The sequence below is a fragment of the Cebus imitator genome, unplaced genomic scaffold (genome assembly GCF_001604975.1).
Source record: "Cebus imitator isolate Cc_AM_T3 unplaced genomic scaffold, Cebus_imitator-1.0 Scaffold98, whole genome shotgun sequence".
NCBI lineage: Eukaryota > Metazoa > Chordata > Mammalia > Primates > Cebidae > Cebus > Cebus imitator.
Window position 1 is genome coordinate 5,721,467 of NW_016107413.1, and position 22,236 is coordinate 5,743,702.

General features: G+C 39.1%; 1 protein-coding gene across 2 annotated transcripts in view; it reads left to right on the top strand.

The window, feature by feature from the left end:
* Positions 1-11,106: 11,106 nt before the first annotated feature.
* The window catches only part of STEAP4 (STEAP4 metalloreductase), a 31,316-nt gene continuing 20,186 nt past the window's right edge, over positions 11,107-22,236 (top strand). The window contains exon 1 of one of the 2 annotated variants that reach the window (XM_017536467.2): positions 11,107-11,273. The gene's annotated coding sequence lies outside the window, so the exon portion shown is untranslated. The remainder of the gene's footprint in view (positions 11,274-22,236) is intronic. The other variant, XM_017536465.2, reaches the window with a different exon arrangement.

The following is a 22,236-nucleotide window of genomic DNA, read 5'->3' on the forward strand; positions in this document are numbered from 1 at the left end:
TGTGGCTCACTATAGGGTATAAAAACAAGATAAATACAGACGTCTCCTTAGTCACCACTGCCTAAGGGTGTTCCCAGTTCTCTACTGAAATAAGCTAAGTATCACCCAACCCACATTGAAGATATGACTGAAGGGTTTAAAATATGCTGTCTATATTTATGCTTAAATTAACTCTGTTTTTAATAATTTATAGTTCATCTACTGGCACGTAGATGATTCTTCCAAATAAATGTTTTTATGTTTGCAATTAACCTAAGATAATTGGAAAAAAGATTTCATGTAACACAAAGGAAAAAATGGTATCTGAACTAGGAATAGCCACTAATACTTGCAGTCACATTCTTCAGAAAGGGAAGACCACATGATGCCCAAATATGGATATTCAATTTTGATCCAACACTACTCATTTATCTTAAGATTTTTAGAGCTAGGGACCAATGTGTGATGATGTGGCCTCTATCCACATATCCAACTTCATACATATTTCCATGTCTTCAAAATAAAAAGCATATTGTTATCTAAAAATCAGAAGTATGTGTGCAAGGGTGTAAATATTTTATCAATCTATCTGTTCATTGTATTTAGTGATATTATGCAGTTCTTTATACACGTATAGTCCTTCTTAGACTTACTATCATAAATAGAAGAATCCTATGTCTTTCTAGGAAGGACCCTGTTTTATTCTTCTTAGGTAGCTCCCACAATGCCTAGCACAGTTCTTGGTAAATTCACAATCAATGGTAGCGACCAGATTTCCTAATACTTCCTATAAATAGTTGTTTCTTCTTGTGGAAAGTACCACTTATGCATGTGAGGCTTCTGAAGGAATTCATGTACAATAAACATGACTCAATATTTTTTGCAGTGAAGCAACTATGAAACCTCAGTGTAGGGAGCACCTGATTGTACTAGCACATTCTGTGCCTCAGTTTCCTCATGTTTAAAATAGAATTTATAATCAGACCTGCTTCAAGGGTTGTTGCTTAAATTAGTTAATATTTATAAAGTGTTTGGAAAAGTGTCCAGCATATAGGAAGTTCTATATAAGCACTTTTATTAATAGTAGTGTTGGTATTACAATTATTCACTACCTTTATAGAAATAGGTTTGTCTGAAGGAGTAAATACAATAATACATATTTTATTCAGCATTGTTGGGAAAAAAAATCTTCCAAATTATTTTATTTTATTGCTTTTATTTTATTAAAACAGTCTCACTCTGTCACCCAGGGATAAATGCAGTGGCATGATCTCAGCTCACTGCAACCTCTCCATCTTGGGTTCAAGTAATTCTCCTGCCTCAGCCTCCCTAGCAGCTAGGACTACAGGTGCATACCACCATGCCTGGCTAATTTTTTTATTTTTAGTAGAGAGGGGGTTTCAACCTGTTGGCCAGGCTGGTCTTTAACTCCTGACCTCAAATGATCCGCCCACCTCTGCCTCCCAAAGTGCTGGGATTACAGGCATGAGCCACCCTGCTCAGCCTAAACTTTCCAGATTATTGACATTACTACCTTTAAATAGTCAATCTATCAGTCTATTAGTCAGTATTTACTAAATATCTTTTATTGTATGCCAGGCATATTCTATAATAATAAAGAAGAGACAGTCCCTGCTGTCAAGAGGCTTATACTCCAGTGCACAATGAAATAAAACAAAACATGAACTCATCAATGAAAAATAAGATACTTTCATAATATGAAAAAAAAAATTGTGTAATGTGACATATAGGGCCTGCTTGAAAAGTGGTAGATGAAAGTTAATTTGAACTAAGAAGACAAGTAAAGGGACTAGTAGGGAAGTTAAGTTGAGACCAGAATAATGAGGTAGTCACTAGTAGATCTGAGCAAAGAGCTTTTCAAGCAGAAGCAATAGCAACTGCAACAGGCAAAGACCCTGAGATAGAATGTTCAAGGTTGGTACATTAAGTCACAGTAGCATGCTTGTGGATATGGCCCAGTGGAAAGGAATGAAATGATAACTGAAAAAGCAGGGGAAATTGAAGGAATTAATTTTTGTTGTTGTTGTTGTTGTTTTGTTTTGTTTAGACAGAGTCTCCCTCTGTCACCCAGGCTGGAGCTCAGTGGCACTATCTCCACTTACTTCAGCCTCTGTCTCCCAGGTTCAAGTAATTCTACTGCCTCAGCCTCCCAAGTAGCTGGGATCACAAGCATGTGTCACCATGGCCGGCCAATTTTTGTATTTTTAGTAGAGATGGGGTTTCACCACGTTGGCCAGGCTAGTCTCGAACTCTTAACCTCAAGTGATCCACCTACTTTGGCCTCCCAAAGTGGCTAGGATCACAGGCATGAGCCACCACATCCGGCCTGGAGGAGAGAATTCTTTATGATGGTATGGGGTGGGAATCCAAAGCACATCAGAAAGGAATAGCCTCAGAGCAAGGAGATTTAGAAGAATATGTGGGAATGACTATAGTGAGCTAGTAGAACTAGAGGTGGGAAAATGAGATTATTGTGGGATTGTAACCTGTGAGTGAGCGAGAAAAGGAACTAGAAGAGGTTTAAGAAATCATCCTACAGAGTTAGAAATGGAATATTCTCCACAGATATGGAAGGATGCCACTAAGTGTAATATGCCCTGATATTTGTGGTCATGGTTTTGAAATATCTAAAAGTAGCAACAATTATTTTATTTTCTTGAGTAAAATGTAGCTGCTTGGGTGAAGGTGCAAAGTAGGCAGTCACTTGAATATAACTAGTGTTGAAATTTTGCCAGGCAAGGAAGTGGCAAAGAGATGGCCAAGGGAATCAAGAAACATTTGTAAGAAAATGGTCATAACAGCATATGAAATCACAGCTGGTAAGAAGGAAGTGAAAGATGGAGAATGTGATGAATATGAAAAATAAATTACAAAGGCAGGGGATTAGAAGACTTTATGAGGTTGGTAACTTGCAAGAGTGGGATAAGCAGGGTAAGTGAGCTGGATGGGTAAGAGAGAATGATCAGAAAATTAGAAGTTTGAAATGAAAGTGGGGCAGTTGTTAGTATGGAAAAGTGGATGCTGTGACCATATAAGTAAGTAGCATCTAAGTGAGAAGGAAGGTGGATAAAAAAGATCGATATCAAAAACTGACTTTAGATTTTTTTTGACAATCATTTGAGATGAAAATGCTATTAATATGATTTTTATACCATTTCTTATATTATTAATGTAGACTAAACAATTCCGTATTTTTCTGGTCATAAAGGGTGATCAATATAAAAATTAATTCCAGTATGACATATATGCTAATTTCCTCAGGACTTCCTGATTGTTTTGCTCATACAGTAAGTTATCCCAGACAATTGTATTTAGAGTCTTTGAGTCTGCTTTTTAGAGTTTCCTGTCTTTTTCCTTTGTTCCCTTCAGGCACAGGAGGCTGAAAACTGGACTTCTTAGAATTAACTAAAGCATTTCTTAGTGAGAATCTTGAGGACACACCTAGATTGAAGTCCATGAACTTTACTGAATCTGCTTGGATTTCCCATGTCCTTTCCTTGGCTTCCTTCCCTCTAGACAAGTGAAGCTTTACTCGCAGAAGAGGAAAAGGGGGCACCAGGGCTGACAGAAGTCAACCCCACTGACAATAAGAATCCTTTATTTCTAGCCAATGGATTTTGACAAGATTTGACAAACTTCTGTATTTGAATTTCTAGTGTTCAATTAAGATACTTCTCTTGCTTATGAATAATCTTTTTGTGGAATAGTCATAAAGTTATGAATGGCCTAGGATTTAAGTTCAATGTTAAAATAGTTCTGATTTGGGGTTTTAATTAATTCACATTTGAATAACATAAAAATGTATAACCTACCTCCTCCTGCTTCTAAAGATTCATTCCTGGGTGGCCTTTCTCATTTATAAAACCTATAATCAATCACTGCTATACAGAATGCATGAAAACACAAATTAAGACTATTCTCAAATAGTCAACAGCCCAACCAAAGCAGATACCTAAAGAGGACTGGTAGAGTAAGCATTTATTTTGTTTTTCTCCGCTTCCTTTTTTTACTGTTAAAATTTTGTTTTTGACCTACACCAATTGATAATACATGTCCACATCCTCTTTTCTGTAGTCATTACGCACACAAAATGAGATGACAGCTCTGAGGCATCAAAACTCTTTCAGCGGCTGCTGTACAGTTCTGTAACGTGAAGAAGGAAGTCTCTGCTTCCTTCTATATAATGAATACTGCACACTCTTCCACAGACTGTTTATAACAGCTGACTCCTGGGACTTAGTAAGCAATAGCTCACTATGAGAGACACTTTCCCAAAAAAGAAAAGGGCTTAGGAACTCTATTATATTTTCACAGAATGCTATTACAGACATAGGAGATATGGAGTTGGGAAAGAAGTAATTAAATGAAAATGTTATCGATTAAAAAGGAGTCTGAAAAAAAAAAAAAAAAGAAAAGTCTGAAAAAAAAGAACCCTGAAAATAGCAAGAGATAAAGTAGCTGGAGTTATTTGGCCTTTTCTGAACAAATTTAAGCACAAAACTGGGAATCAGTAGAAGCAGTTACTGAAGCATTCTGCTTTAGCTAGGGAAGCACTGATTTAACCTCACCAATACATTTTTTGACATGAATGGTTTCAAAGATCTTATATTTCTGCATGCTTCTTGTATAGGTTTCTATTAGTCCATCATTTTCCCTTCAAACCATTCATTCACTCATTTAACATATTTGTTGAGACCCTACTGTGTGCCAGTCAACATTGTAAGTGGTACATATACAGTAGGATGAAAATTACCCCAAAATATCTTTGTCCATATGGCTCTTGAGTTCCAGAGGAAAGAAAAACACTAAATGTAATAAATAAATAAAGGACAGTATGTTGGAAAGCAATGAGTGTCGTGGAAATAACGAGAGCAGAGTAAAGGGGAGCAAATGAAGGAGGTGGGTATGGGTATGTGCAGTTTGATATAGTGCTGCCTTGACTGCTCTATTGTGAATGATCTCCCAGTTACAGTGTTAAGTGAAGAGAAGGAAGATGTAGAAGAATGTGACTAGTAGACTGCCACTTCTAATATTTTTGTTGTTTTTGAGACAGGGTCGTACTCTGTCACCCAGGCTTGAGGTGGCATGAGTATGGCTCACTGCAGCCTATCCTCCCAGACTCAAGCGATCCTCCCTCCTCATCCTCCTGAGTAGCTGGGACTACAGGCATGTGCCATCACACCTGGCTAATTTTTGTGTTATTTGTAGAGACAGGGTCTCACCATGTTGCCCAGGCTGGTCTTGGAGTCCTGGGCAAAAGTGATCTGCTCACCTTGGCTTCCGAGGGTGCTCAGATTACAGGCATGAGCCACCATGCCTGGCCACCACTTGTAATTTTTAAGAACAAATATATATGTTTTTATATGCATAGTTTGTCATGAAAGGAGCCCAATAAATCATCAACATGGTTGCCTTCAGACAAAGAAGCTAAATGTCTACAGAAAATAGCTTTTCAACATACCCCTTTTATATTTTGAATTTTGCATTAATTCTTTAAATATTATAGTTAATTATTTAAACTAAAGTGTTATATAACATAAAACAATCTACATTAACTATTGGTCAATTGGCTAGCAAATATTCTGTGAGCATAAATCATCTGTATTTGATACTAAAGAATTATCTATAGTTAATATTGAATAATACATATAATTATTTTTAAAGAAACCCCAAGAAAGAAAATAACTATTCGCAAGTAATTGATCTCTACAGTCAAAAAAATGAAGAAAACAAATAGCTTCATGTGTTCACTATTCTTGTCCTTTGCTTTTCCTCCCATGATCAGCTTTATACTGTTTTCATTGCTAATTCTATTTGAAAGTGACCAGGACTACATTCACTCTAATATTTTTATATTTATTTTTGTTTCTGCTTTGGCATGTGAAAAATCTAACTAAACTTCCTTTACTGGTACTAGGCACAAATTGCCTGGACTGGAATTCCCATTGTTAATAATACTTCCAATACTAACAGTAACTACCACTCAACTATTGATTCATAGCTCTGCTAGCAGCTTGATATATCACAGTGTGTACCAGCAGGCTGGGGTGAAATGAGATGACATATCTTCAGTTTTTGAATTACAGAAAGAACACCTCTGTTAACACCAGCTGCATTTATCAAAAAAATTAACTCAACTAAAATATTTCTCCATCTCTTCAAAATATTTTACACATCTTGTTCTTTGGTAACCTCATACTTAAGTGACCTCTTCTGAGGTCAGCAGGCGTGGTCTTGGGCGACCTCCAGATTTCTATTGGTGATAGTCAGTCCATAGCCCTGCCAGTGCCTTGGAAGCCTCCGAAAATTAACACAGACCTTGTGACCCAGAGAGTCAGAGACCCAGATAAAGAGGACAGAGTTTCCTGCCTATTTTCAGTTCCCAGAAGTAGCTGCAGCTGTCTGTCACTTCTAGGCTTTGTTAGTGATATTTTAAAATTTATTATTCCCTTATCCCACATACTCAATTCTTCCTCTTTGACCTTCTTTTAAACCTAAAGTCAAGTTCCTTAGGTCTTATTTTTAAGTTCTTTGTTGTCATTCCTGACATTATCCCTAGTCCAGACGCCAATACTGTCAGTGTCTGACGTACTTTCCCATCAGTACTTTTTTTGGGTACAGGTGGGCAGCAAAATGTTGTTTGGTTTTGCTTCCTTGTCTGTGTTGGCAGGAATCCTAGAAATTGGTTAAAACCAGGTCAATGGCTTGGTTTCTTCACTATACCCTTTGCAGTTTCAGGAAAATGAAGGAGAAGGATTCTATCTGTCCACCCCTACTAGAATAGGAAAGAAGTAGAAAAAAAAAGTTTCCTGAGACAGGAAAATTAATTTCTGAATATAGCAGGAAGTAGCTGAGAAACTTCAGTCAAAGAAATTGATTATTTATCCAAGTCCCAAAGCTATTACAAGAAAACTCAGAAAGGTTTTTGTTTTGCTTTGTTTTCTTTAATAACAAGCGCCTTCCTCATTCTGACCACGTGTTGTGATGAAGCCACATCAGTAGGCATTAAAATCACACAAGCCTGACTGAGCAGGTGTTCTTCTCACCCTACCCAATCCCATTTTATACAAATAACAGAGACAATTATTGACTCATGTCACTAAAGAGCCCGGAGTATACAGCTTTCTTCAGATATGACACTCTAACAATTGCAGAAATCTGTCTCTCCTCATCTCTTTGCTCTCTTTTCCCCTAGAGTGGCCTCTTTCTCAGGCTGATTTTCTCATCACAGTGACCAAGGCTTACTTTGTAGCAGTTCCACAACCCTCCGTAATGAGTGTGCTGCTTCCCAGGTTTTCCAGGAAAGATTCCTACTTGCCCAACTCAGGTCACATGTCATCACTGAACCAATCACTGTGGACAAGACTTCGCGCCTTGAGCGGCCAGGCCTAAGTCAGGTGCCTGATCCTGGAACCCGAGCCCGAGTACTGCCGTCGGTTCAACTTGAACCACATGGATCAAGATTGTGCAAGGGCACAATTTTATCAAAGGAAAACGAAGATATAATTAGAGAAATGGATGCTGCAGGGCCAGGACTAGAGCAGGCAAGTGAGGCACCAAAGGAGCAACATTTAAGAAGACATTCATTTTCAGGTTCGTGCAGACTGAGTTTTGAGAGTGAGCACCTACACAAATTTGGTGCCCTAGCCTCTTCATGCACCTCAGTTACTCCTGGTCCTGGATGCTAGGTAAGCAAAAGACAAAATATTCCTTACACCAATACTCAAAAAACTCTTAGAGTGCCTGAAATTCTTTTCATAGAGATTCATTTTGGGGGGTTAGGCAGAGACATCTCCAGCAGCCCTTAAAAAATATATTTTTCAAAAGGAGCTAGAGGGCAAATCTTTAAGTCAATAACAGTTTTGCATACACACACTAATTATAGACTATCAAGTCAGTCCCCTGCTGGTCCAGCACCCATTGGCAGCTCCACCCTACCCCGTAATAAGGTATGGAACACTGTAAGGAGAGGCCTTAGGGAAGAGGAATAAATGGGCAAGACACAAGGTAGTGCAGAGGGGAGCCCCAGAAAAGGAGAAAAATGACACTGAAAGGGAAACACAAAATGTTAAAGGCAACTTTTACTCAATCACTTAATAACATTAAATGAGCACTGGCTCTAGGCCTACTTCATCGGTTTGCCTAAATTCTGCCATTTGGGGCCTTTGGCATAGTAGGATGGTGAGAGAGGAAGTAGCAGTAAAGACTCAGGGGCACAGTAAATGTGAAAATCCTTAAGAAGGAACCCTTTGGTTCCCAGGAACCCCAGATGTGCACAACATATGGGAAGGTTTATCTGGAGCACTGATTATAAAACTACGGGAAGAAGGATGAATCCTGCCAACAGGAAATCCTTGGGTACTCAGGTTGCTGGCATCTTTTGGAAGCTTAATTTTCCCCTATGGCAAGGGTTTACAGAAAGACTAGGAGAGTTATGAATTGTGTGTCCCTCCTAGGCCCAAGGGGAAAATCAATCTTTAAACCACAAGATAAATACATCAAGTGCCTCTTAAGTTCTGCACTAATAAAGCCATTTTTTCCATCCTTCATATCCCAGTACTTAATCTTCCTTTTCTAGAACTCTAGTTGCCTTTGGCAAAGAAAAGAACTTACATAACTGAAATATATCTGCCTCTCATAAAAATCTCATTTCAAAATTTTTTAGCCACCTGATAATAATAAGTTTATAAAGCAATGATTCTGTTATTACTTGGAAGATGCATTTGAGAGTATGGCTGTCCATTATGTCAACTCATAATGGATCCAGATACCACCTAGAAAACCAGACTGACCTGATCCACAGACCCCAGCTTCTGCTTCTAAATGGCATGCATCCATGCAGCTACTCTCTTAACCAGATGCCAGTAAAACTTGGAATTTTATAACTCATCCCTCTGTTTATCCAGCAGCCTTCTGCATATAAAATAGTTTCCACAGGATGTGTATACAGGAAAAGAATGTGATGGCTATAACGCCTGGTGCCCTTAGCAACTTTATTTTCACAGTAACTATTCGCTTTATATTCCATTAACAACTAACAAATCACCATTTTGCTTGTATCAGATTCAGTGTGCTAATCAAGCTTCTTTGCCCATCAAGGCTTAAAACCAAATGGTAGACAAGGGGCAAGTCTCCAAAACTGTGTTGACCATCTATGAAGACTGTTAGGGACATGCAGCAGAACTTCTTCCATGAGTATATACCCCTCTTATACCTATCAGTCTGAAAACTGGGAAAATCAGATGCTATGAAATCAATGAATATTTTAAGTTCTTCCCTGACCAAAGAATACCATCAGATGAACTTTTAGCAAAATATAATAATTGGCAGTAGATTTATTAATTAATGAGTGCAATAAATATTCAGTACCCATTACACTCATGCACCACCTAACAATGTTTTGGTCAATGACAGACTGCATATAAAATAATGGTCTCATAAAATTATAATGGAGCTGAAAAATTCTTCTTGCCTAGGGACACTGTAGCTGTCATAACATCATAGCACAATACATTACTTGAATTTGTGGTAATGCTGGTGTAAAGAAACCTACTACATTGCCAGTCATATAGAATAAGGACATAAAGACAGAAAGTATTTTGTACAGCTGCACAATATGTGTTTTAAGCTGTGTTGTTACAAAACAGTCAAAAAGGTTTTTTAAAAATTAAAGGCTTAAAAAGTAAAAATGTTACTGTAAGCTAAGGGTAATTTACTATTGAAGAAAGGAAAATATTTCTTACAATAGCATAGCTTAAGTGTAGTGTTTATAAAGTCTACCGTAGGGTATATGAATATCCTAGGCCCTCACACTCACTCACTGACTCACCCAGAGCAACTTCCAGTCCTGCAAGCTCCATTCATTTTGAGTGTTCCATTCAGGTATACCATTTTTTTATTTTTTATACCACATTTTTACTATACCTTTTCTATGCTTAAATATACAAATACCACTGTGTTACAATTGACTACAGTATTGAGTACAGTAGCATACTGAACAGGTTTGTAGAGTAGGAGCAATTGGCTATATACCATCTAGCTAGGCGTGTAGTAGGTGATATCATCTACATTTGCATAAGTGCACTGTATGATGTTCACACAATGACGAAATTGCTTCATGAGGCATTCCTCAGAATAAATCCCCATTATTAAGCTATGCACTTTCTAAGTGTTGCGGAGAATTCCAGGCGGAAAAGGCTAGGGTGTCATCCCTCAGAGACTGCAGTCAAGGACAAGAGACACACACGGTAACTCTTTCAAAAGGCAAATTGTCTTAATTGCTATGCTAAAATTATAAACTTCTGTATAGAGAAAGAAAATATTGATTGCAAAGAGTGGCTCGGAAAAGACTTCTTGAAAGACATGGGGTCTGAAGCAACCCCACAAGAAGCTATGAGGAGAGTTGTAATCCAGACAAAGCGAGGGTTGACTCAACAACCCTTTTCCAAGGGAGGAACAGGCCTCCCATGTGACTGGGCCTCTGGAGCTTGGCAAGTGTATGCTGTGGAATTTAAGACCTATGGGTAGGTGGAGATCATTGGGAGGACCCTGTGATTTAGATTACAGAGTTTGGGAGTGTAGGAACACTTTGTCCCATAGATTATCAGGATTATTTCAATCTTAACCAGGGCTGTGGTTTTTGACCTTCTATGTAGAAAGACATGTCAATTCATATGATAAAAGTATCCCTATCCCTTTTTCATTTGTGTTATTTCTTTAATCTACCTAAATCAAGACCTGAAAACTCAAGCTCTTCCAAGTTATGCGCCCCATAAGAAGCCAGGGCTTCCAGGCAGAGGGGAAAGATACTACCATTTCTATAAGCTGAGACAAGATGGCTAAAGAAATGGCTAGAAGACTAGTCCAGGTGCTGTTTTCTCAGCTACTCTAAGAGATCCTTCTAGTTCCTTCAGGAGAGGGGGAATCCTAGACCTTTCCAAACCTCAATCACCCTGGGATGCACAGATGCCAAGGGCTCGGGAAAACCCTTAAAATCCCCGCTTCCCGGGGCTCAGGGGCAGCTCAGCATAGAAGTTCCGGTCCTTCTAGCTGCTGGGATTCTCAGCTTGAACTCTTCCAGGAAACAAGCTCTTCACCACTTCTCTTGCGAAATCTAGCGGGCCGTCCCGCCCTTCTCTGGCTTCTTATAGGAGCGAAAGCCACAAGCCGCAGCACTGAGCTGCAGACGCCGCGCAGCTTCGCTCTACTCGCCCGGCCCGCGGCGCTCACCGGCTGCGCTGGACGCTTCCTTCTTGGAAGCGCCTCTCCCACAGGTGGGTCACCTCTCGTCACAAGGCTCCCGTCCCTCATCTGCCTCAGCTCACCCCCAGTCCCTGCTGCTAGCACCCCACTCCCCAGCACGCTCGCACTGAGGAGCAGGTGCTCGCAAACTCCCCGCCGCGCCCTGGCATCTCTTTCGGGGAAAGTCACCTGAGGCTGCCCCGCGATTCAGCAAGCTTCTGACTTCCTGGAGCTTAATGCTCACCCCTACCCCAGTGCGCAAAGAAGCCCAGAGGGGGATAACTTAGGGGGCTGGATTCTTCTCTGCATCTTATTTTTGGATTGGCCCACTCTTGGGGCGCCCATCAGAAAGTAGGCTGGAAGAATGTGGCTTTAGCAATCTTCACCGTCTCAGATCCAAGGCTGCTTCTTGACCAGGACCTAAAAATTTGTCCTGATACCTGCAACCACTTCCATCCTTGGAAATTTAACCTTTAAATTTCCTTATGCAATTTAAAGGTTATTTTTCTGGAGAAAGATTGTTCAGAATATAATTTATTGTGAAGAGTAAATGAAGCCTCGGTTCCGTTTGTTTGTCCAGAGACAAAATTGCATTATTTTCTCCCCCACCTCTGGATGGTAATTTAGGATTTCTTTCTTTCTTTTTTTTTTTTTTTTTAGTTCGACTCTCCCTCTGTCGCCAGGCTGGAGCACAGTGGCACCACTTCCGCTCACTGCAACCTCCACCTCCAGGATTCAAGCGATTCTCCTAACTCAACCTCCTGAGTAGCTGGGATTACAGGCTCGCACCACCACACCCAGCTAATTTTTGCATTTTTAGTGCAGACCAGGTTTCATCATGTAGGTCAGGATAGTCTCGATCTCTTGACGTCGTGATCCACCCACCTCAGCCTCCCAAAGTGCTGGGGTTACAGACATGAGCAACTGCAACCTGCCTAGGAACTTTTTTTTTTATTGCATTTTAGGTTTTGGGGTACATGTGAAGAACATGCAAGACTGTTGCATAGGTACACACGTGGCAGTGTGATTTGCTGCCTTCCTCCCCATCACCTATATCTGGCATTTCTCCCCATGCTCTCTGTCCCCAACTCACAACCCCCCACTGTCCCTCCCCTATTTCCCCCCAACAGACCCCAGTGTGTAGTGCTCCCCTCCCTGTGTCCATGTGTTCTCATTGTTCAACACCCACCTATGAGTGAGAACATGCAGTGTTTGATCTTCTGCTCTTGTGTCAGTTTGCTGAGAATGATGGTTTCCAGGTTCATCCATGTCCCTACAAAGGACACAAACTCATCGTTTTTGATGGCTGCATAATATTCCATGGTGTATATGTGCCACATTTTTCCTGTCCAGTTTATCATCGATGGGCATTTGGGTTGGTTCCAGGTCTTTGCTATTGTAAACAGTGATGCAATGAACATTCGTGTGCACATGTCCTTATAGTAGGACGATTTATAATCCTTTGGATATATACCCAGTAATGGGATTGCTGGGCCAAATGGAATTTCTATTTCTAGGTCCTTGAGGAATCGCCACACTGTCTTCCACGATGGTTGAACTAATTTACACTCCCACCAACAGTGTAAAAGTGTTCCTATTTCTCCACATCCTGTCCAGTATCTGTTGTCTCTAGATTTTTTGATGATCGCCATTCTAACTGGTGTGACATGGTATCTCAATATAGTTTTGATTTGCATTTCTCTGATGACCAGTGATGATGAGCATTTTTTTCATATGTTTGTTGGCCTCATGTATGTCTTCTTTTGTAAAGTGTCTGTTCATATCCTTTGCCCACTTTTGAATGGGCTTGTTTGTTTTTTCTTGTAAATCTGTTTTAGTTCTTTGTAAATTCTGGATATCAGCCCTTTGTCAGATGGGTAAACTGCAAAAATTTTTTCCCATTCTGTTGGTTGCCAGGAACTTTCTTTAAAAGATTGCTGTAGTGGAGGCTGGGCATGGTGGCTCAAGCCTGTAATCCCAACACTTTCGGAGGCCAATGCCAGTGGATCACTTGAGGTCAGGAGTTCAAGACCAGCCTGGCCAACATGATGCAACCAAGTCTCTAGTAAAAATACAAAAATTAGCCAGGCATGGTGGTCGATATCTGTAATCCCAGCTACTCAGGAGGCTGAGGCAGGAGAATCGCTTGAACCTGGTCTCAGTGAGCCGAGAAAATGAATTGGATGGAGAATAGAGGAGGGGAGGGAGAATAAAATAAAAGGCTGGCCACTGGGCCAGATGATCCACAAAGTTCAACTCTAATAAGGTGAAAAGCCATGACAAAAGATGCTGCAAGTTTGAAATATATGGAAAATATTCTTAATGCTACAACTATAATTCAGTAGTTGTGTTATTTTTCATAATAACGCAGGTTCCATTTTTATAAGGAAACTCTGCAGCTGTGGGGGGAGAGTCTCTTCCCACAGGAGCATCTTAAAGTTCTACCACATTTATCATTCAGAGAATACTCTCAGCTTTCAAACTCATTCCTCAGCCTTGTTATGTGAGAATGTCCTATTCCCTACAAATGGCAGTCATATAAATGTCACTCACATGAGAGAACACTTTTTTTTCTGATACAGTAGGTATAATTTTATAAAATGGCACATTTATTTGAAGCAGTAAATTTTTTGAGATGTGGCCTTTTGCAAGGTCCCAAGTTTTTCAGAATGCTGTGATTTAGCACAATATGAGATTCGACCTGCTTGTATTTTACCTGCATGACAAACACTGCCAGCTCAGAAAACAGGATGAGACACTTCCTATTTATCAGGCTCCAAGGTTGTAAAGTAAATGGTACATGTGTACAGAGAAATTGGGTCATTGCACTTTTTCTATTTGGTAACCTTTACAGTTCCACTGAGGTTCACATTGTTGAAGTTCACATTGTTCAGAAACCAGGTGTACAAGGCCTGGCCCCTGGCTGAAGAACAATTTCCAGACTTCTGCCTCACTAAAGCTTGCTAACTGTTGTTTAGAAGGAACTAAATAGATTTTGTAAGCTTGTTAATAAATTAAAAACCCTAGGCCTTGCACTGTGTGTGTGAACAATTTTAAGAAAATTAAGTTCATTTGTTATGGAATTTTTTATTCTAAGAAACATAGAGTGGTCACTCTGCATTACTTTGACTCTTGAAGGATTTCTCCTGAATTACCCTACCATTATTAATACTGTTATTAAAAAGATATAAATTCTCCTTTTAAAGGCTGGGTAGCTGATTCTGTAGTCAGTCTCAGAAATACATTCCACCGTTTTGTTTATCAAATGCTACTTAAAAATCATTTGTTTTTAATCTTAGGAAAGCTGCTAAGTTGATAGCAAACACACACACACACACACACACACACACACACACACAGAGCAACACAATAGTCCTTCAAAACCTGAATATTGGGCACTTTGCTGGGGTTCTTTGTAGCGAGTTTTCTCTGGGTTGTCCTCTGAGGAGGTCATTTGCTAGTGCCTGCAGCTACATCTACGGATAAGTCCTACAATAACAATGCAGAATAGAATGAGGATAGTGAAGTTCTCTGGGTGGGTTTTTGTTTGTTTGTTGCAAGGTTACACTAGATAATAATAATATAAAGTTTACAGAGATAAGGCCTCTGAAGTTATCTGTTTGGCTCTGTTCTTGACAGATTTAAAGAGAATGGTTCATTAGCTAATTAACACAACTTCCAGAACAGTTCCATATGATGTGTTAACTCCACTCAAGATATTTCTAATGACTTTTAGGTCATTTCTGAAGTGATGTGAATTAACATTTGTCCTTTTGTTGAGGAGAAATCAGTCCTGGAAGGAATCAATCTAAATAAATAACTAAAGAATAATTAATGCATAAAACAAGGCATGATAAGAAAACATACTTGGCCTACATACATAAACAATTTGTTCTTCCCAAATCATTAAGGAATAGAAAACAATGAATCCTTGTGCTGTTTGAAGATCCTCTTTCAGAAATATATCACTGCAAAAGAACATGCTATTCTACTAAAAGAAGAATGTCCACTCTAATTAACTAGGCAGGTCATTGACATCCCAATCTAAATTCTTGTCCACAATGTTCTACAAGAGTTTATTCAGCCATGTGTGGAGAAGTCTTACTGTACTGTACTTTGGCAGTCATGCAGTCACATATTTCTGAAAAGCTATCTTGAAAGGACTTTTCTTTCTTTCTTTTTTTTTTTTTTTGAGACGGAGTGTCTCACTCTGCCTCCCAGACTGGAGTGCAGTGGCAGGATCTCGGCTCACTGCAACATCCGCCTCCCAGATTCAAGTGATTCTTTTGCTTCAGTCTCCCAAGTAGCTGGGATTATTGGCACCCACCACTATGCCTAGCTACTTTTTGTATATTTAGTAGAAGCAGGGTTTCCCCGTGTTGGCCAGGCTGGTCTTGAACTCCTGACTTCAGGTGAGCCATTCACCTTGACCTCCCAAAGTGCTGGGATTACAGGCATGAGCTGTCACACCCACCCGAACTTTTGTGTGTGTGTGTGTGTGTGTGTGTGTGTGTGTGTGTGTGTAGATTATGTGACCAACCCTAACATCAGGATAAAGTTCCTTTTAATCTTAAAAGGAAGGAAAATGTATGCAAACAGAGAAGTTAGGAACTATAATTCTAACTAAAAAGAAGGCTAAAATGTAACTTAATAAAACCATATAGTATATCTCTTGGAAGATTCTTAGTAGAATATAAGCTAGTCACTTTGGCCTCAGCACCCAATATTTTTTGTTTTTGTTTTTATGTGTGTGTGTGTTTTGTTTTTTCAGACAGTCCCACTTCTTCATCCAGGCTGGAGTACAGTAGCACAATGCCAGCTCACTGAAACCTCCATCTCCTGGCCTCAAGCAATTCTCCTGCCTCAGCCTCCTGAGTAGCTAGAATTACAGGCATGCACCACCATGCCCACCTAATTTTTGCATTTTTAGTAGAAACAGAGTTTTGCCATTTTGTCCAGTCTGGTCTCGAACTCCTGACCTCAAGTGATCTGTCAGTCTTGGCCTCCCAAAGTGCTGAGATTACAAGTGTAAGCGACTGCGCCTGACCAGCACCCCAATCAATATTAAAGAAAAACAAATTCATTAAGAACAGAGCCAGGGTTCAGAGAGCTGTTGGCACCAGCACTGTGAAGCATGGGAATAGGAAAGGATAATTAATGGGCATCGCTGATCATTCATCTTTCATCTATACCTGCTCTGTTTACAAGGTGTCAAAACAGTTTTGAGCTCAGTTAAATCGTGGATGAAAAACCTTTGCCCAGACTTTGGAAAACTTTCTTGTTCTGCTTCCCAGCAGATTCCAGTTTCTCCTCTGTGCCCGTGGGCTCCCATCCTCTCTGTACACTCCTCTGCTCTGACCCTTACACTATGCATTGCAGCAATTTGATTATATCCTTCGTCTTTCCCAAGACCAAAGCTCCTTGAGGATAGGAACCATTTAGTTTCTCACTTTATCCCTCTTGGTTACACAGTGCCTGGCACAGCATGGTTATTAAATAAATCTCTGTTGAAAACAAGGCATTGCTAGTAACACTGATTTTTATTTTTGGAAGATGCTTACATTATAGACATAGTATCTAATAAGTATGAATGCAGCCTGCACAATATTAGTTAACAGGGTCAAAGTGCAGTGGCAAATTCCACCTTTTAAATTTCTGCCATTTGGTGAGAGGCATGAGGTTGCTTTGTACTGTATAGCACACATAAAGTGAATAGTTGAAATTATTATAATTTTTTATTTAAAGTAGAAGGAACTGCAGGAACCTTGGTGTTTCTATTCATTTACCTTGATTTAGCGTCCCTATTATTTGCTTTACTGTATTGTAGTTACAAATTTATTTGTAATATTTTATATTCTATTTCATTTTAAAGAGTATTATGGGGCCAGACACAGTGGCTTACACCTGTAATCCCAGCACTTTGGGAGGGTGAAATGGATGGATCACCTGAGCTCAGGAGTTTAAGACCAGCCTGGCCAACATGGTAAAACCATGTCTCTACCAAAAAATACAGAAATTAGCTGGGTGTGGTGGTGCACGCCTGTAGTCCCAGTTACTTGGGAGGCTGAGGTGAGTGAATAGTTTAAACCCAGGAGGAAAAGGATCACACCACTGCACTCCAGCCCTGTCTGGAAAAAAAAAAACAAGTTACAGTGGCTCACACCTAAAATCCCAGGACTTTAAGAGGCTGAAGTGGGAGAATCACTTGAGACCAGGAGTTCAAGACCAGCCTGGGCAATAGCAAGACCTCATCTCTACAAAAAATTAAAATTAAAAAATTAGCCAAGTGTGGCGGTGCATTACTGTAGTCTCACCTACTTGAGAGGTTGAGGTAGGAAGATCACTTGAGCCTGGGAGGTCAAGGCTGCATGAGCCATGATCATGCCACTGCACTCCCGTCTGGGTAACAGAGCAAGACCCTGTCTAAGAATGATATGCTCTTCTTCAGTATCAAAGTACTAAAGTGATTTCTTCATTCTATTCAATTCCCTGACATAAGCAGTAAAGAAATGGGAGGAAATTCAGGGGAAGGCAATTAGCAGGTTGGTAGATGGTCCACTGGAGTTAATAATGAAAGTGTGCCAGTTACCTCTGGTTTTCATAGTTGAGATCCTAAACTGCACTTACCCCTGATTTTGAGGTGTGTCTGAATAACTGTAAAATATGCGCTGGGGATGGTGGTATACAGATGGGTCCCTGTATCTATCTCCCTTAGGGAACCAAGAGTCTAAAGGTATCAGGTTTATAGTTAAAACTGTGTTGATGCCATGTGTGAGGTGGAGAGGGTCTAGAACCTTTGTTGGGGTAGGGAAACCACATGGATTCTGTTTTCATACAGAATCTAGAAGCCTTCTAAGAAGCAGGGACCCTAAGAAAATAGATTTGTGCCTAAGATTCAGCCAGGACTGGGAAAATGGTATTATCCCATCAGCCCAAATATTTTCCCATTTTTGTGGTCACATTTCAGAGTCTTGGGGAGAAGAGGAGGAGGGGCAAGGGAAGAGCCAGTGATATGTTGGTGAATGGCTCTCTAAGGGGAAAAAAAGTCCTTATTTGTAGCATTTGGTGACTATCATAAGGTAAAACTCCTACCATAACTATTTTCAAGCTCCCAGCTGGTAAGCTGGCCCCAGCCACACCACTGAAAAAAAACTGAGATTGAAAACTAGGCCAGGCATAGTGGCTCATATCTGTAATTCTAGCACTTTGGGAGGCAGAAGGTGGGGAAGGGGGGTAGGAGCCATGGAGGAAGAGCTGATCACTTGAGGCCTGGAGTTCAAAACCAGTTTGGCCAACATGGCAAAACCCTGTCTTTATTAAAAATACAAAAAAAATGAGTTGGATATGGTGGCATGTACCTGTAATCCCAGCTACTTAGGAGGCTGAGGCATGAGAATCAATTGAACCTGAGAGGAAGAAGTTGCAGTGAGCTGAGCTCACACCACTGCACTCCAGCCTCTGCGACAGAGCAAGAGCACATCTCAAAAAATAAAACAAAATAAAACCCCTGAAACTAAAAAGAAAGAGCTGTTTCATTTAAAAATTTATTAACTAGCACTGCTCTCAAGCTTGTATATCAGAATATTACAAAAGGTTAGGGAAAGGCTTTCAAGAACACTTTCTCCCCTGGGGTCAGAAATGGAGCAGCTGTAAGGCCAGATTATACCCAGCAGCTCCATCTGATGGGTCTCAGCAAACATCGGCACTGGGGCCATGGGGAGTCCCTGCCTCTGAGTGCTATATTAGAAGTTACCCAAGTTTCACAAGCATTGTAGACTGCCCCCGGAGATTTCTAAAAATGGTGAGGAGATACCTTAAAGTAGAATGGAGTTCCTCCAACAGCAAGGATTGTGGATGGGGTCAAGATCCATAGAAAAATTGCTCTCTCCAAACTAACTGGCAGTTATCAGTATTCAGATAACTCCTATTGGCCTAAATGTAAAGATAAATGCCTATTCTTAAGAAATTTTATTTGAACAAAGTTAATTCAATATTGAAATTACAAATCACTTCCCAAATATCTCTGACCACAATAGACCTAGAAAAGCAAACCCCACTAATTAACACTAAATATTATGGGAGCTGATGCAGATCATCAAATTTAGCAAATGCTCATGTAGTGTATATAAGCCAAATGCCACCAAAGCCATGAGATAGAGTTGTTTTTCTGATAGTGTCAATCCACTGGTCCTGGTCATGACCTGATGCCTAACTTTGGTGACCCACAGATTTGTAAGAAGTTGTTCAGGATTTAAAATGTAAATGGAGGTCAAGGTAAATTAACCCAGACATGACCGAATCCCTGACCTTGTTGTCATGAGTCCTGGGCTTTAATCAAATGAACTAACCAGCTTGGACAGCAGATAATGAACCTACCTGATGAAATTCTTGGCCAGAGACATACAACAATCTTAATTTATTCTGACAGATACTACTGAGATCAAAATGTGGCAACATGTATTAATGAGATTTTTAATTGAACTAGAATTTCAACAAAGAACCTAAATTTAAGATAAATGATTTTTTCCTAAAATACAATTAAAATGGTTAACATAGATCTCTATTACCTCACTTTCCTCATAATTCATTGAGAGTTAGCAAAATATTATGAACAGAATCACTTTAGTTGCCACATGTGACATAGCTAGTTCATAGCTAATTATTAGCAATTCATGTAGGTTATGTCTCCATAGAATATTAAAGATTGCCTTTAGTTATGCTCTTGTGACTTGATGAAACTGTGCAAGTTAAGATTACTGTGTTTTTGTGTGCCATTCTATTGTCTAGCATAAAAACTAATCAGCAAATTCAGCTGCTATGGGATACAAAACATTTTCTCACAAAACAATTGAAATAATCAGTTTTTTAGCGACCAACGTGAAGAAGTTTCTTAATGTAGAAAAAGAGCTTTAAATGATCTATGTACGTTAATCTACAGCAATTAGTAACTTAAGTAGTTACTAGAACTTATTTTGGAAATCACAGTTGATGATTTATCACGCTACAGGATTGCTCTAATTATTACTTAAACTGATGTGATAGTAAGAGAATGGGCAGCAATATGAACTTATGAGAAGTGCACACATCTAAGAAATTAGATATAGGTTTTGAAAATCAGTTTGGGCAAGCTTTTACTCTCTTTATGTCAAGTTCCTCTCTCCCTGGAGTAAAGGTTGTGTTGTGTGTGTGTGTATTTTTTACAAGAACCAGTTTGATGTAATTAGAATTAAAATTTCCAATCAAATTATTTTTAATTTCAGAAGGCTTTATCTTAGTTCTGGTTGATACTCAGTTTAAAAGGGATACTAAACACAAGCTTGACATGTATTTCCAGTGGACCCTGTTCCTCTGATCACATTCTCCAATTCTCACTCAGTCAAAAAGATCTACAAATATATAAAAGCATTTCATAATCTTTCATTTCATATGGCTTGGCTATGAAATTATTTTTAAATGTCAGTAATATCTTCTTTACTAATCTAGTTGCAAATTAGGCTATTTTAAATTGAGTACAAATTGTCCCCAACTTACATAAGTTAATGGTTTAACAAGATTTTTTGACTTTACAAGGCCACGAAAGTAGTATGCGCTTGGTAGAAACCATACTTTGAGCACCCAAAGTATTCACTTTCAATACAGTATTCAATAAGTTACATGAGATAATCAACAATTCCTTATAAAATAGGCTCATGTTAGATGATTTTGTTCAACGGTTAGCTGGTTAAGTATTCTGAACATATTTAAGGTAGGCTGAGCTATAATGTTGGTAGTTTACATGTATAAATTGCATTCTGTCGCAATATTTTCAACTTATTATGGGTTTATTGAGATGTAATCACATTGTAAATTGAGGTGCATCCATATTTTTGTAAGAGTTGCCCTTTGCTACCACAGTTAGTTAGCACATAAGCACTCACTTTCCCTTCTGCCTGGAAAACTCACCTGCAAGCTCCCTCTTGCCTGTCAGGTCTCAGCTTGATTTAAGGTTGCCAAATAAAACGCATGATGCCCACCCAAATTTGGATTTCATATTAAAAGGGTGTTTTTAGTAGAATGTGTCCCAAATATTTCAGGGAACATACTTAAGCTAGAAAATTATTCATTGTGTATCTGAAATTTGAGTTTAATTGACATTATATATTTTTATTTGCTAAATCTGGCAACCCTCAATTGACTGGCACCTCCTTAAAGAGACTTTTGCCAACCAGTTCTCAAAAATAGTCTTAGTCTCTCTCTCTCTCTCTCTCTCCTCCCAGAATTTTCTATTCCATCACTCTGTTCTGAATTCTTCTGAACATTTACTACCATCTGAAATCATCTTATTTTTATGTGTGCATTGTCCAACTTTCTTATAATAATATACATACACAGTGTTTCTGAAGCACACGAATTCAGAGATCAGACTTAACCCTTTTTAAGGAGATAACATTTTCAAAACTGTATATAAGATCCGTATTCTTCACCTCTTTACCCTCAACCTATATATAAAACAGTATGTGGTACACAACAGGTAATCAATAAATATTTGATGAAGAAATGTATATATTAAAAGAAAGAATTTGAAACTTATAAATAAATATCACCAGGAAGAAATCACTCTTGCAAACAGCACTACATCTAACTATGAAGCTAAATTTTAAAATATACATACATTTATATTTTCAAACAACTTATATGTGGCTTAAAGATTGAACTGTCCAAGAAATGTTAGAAAAAGCCATTTATTATGGGCATTCTTTTTTAAATAAACTGTAATCAGTGGTCTTTTTAAACCAAGGTATTTTTATTTTGCTGCAGTAATACATACCTGCCAGTAAAAAAATATGTACTTGAATTTGAATATGTTTATCCCTAGAGAGCCTTGATCTTACTAAATACAGAAATAGCACCATGAATAAATTGGATACACTTGTGTGTTCATGTAAGGTTTTCATTTTTTTTAAAATATTTTTTGCTTTCTAATTGTCCCTGAGATATATTAAAGTAAATGCTGTG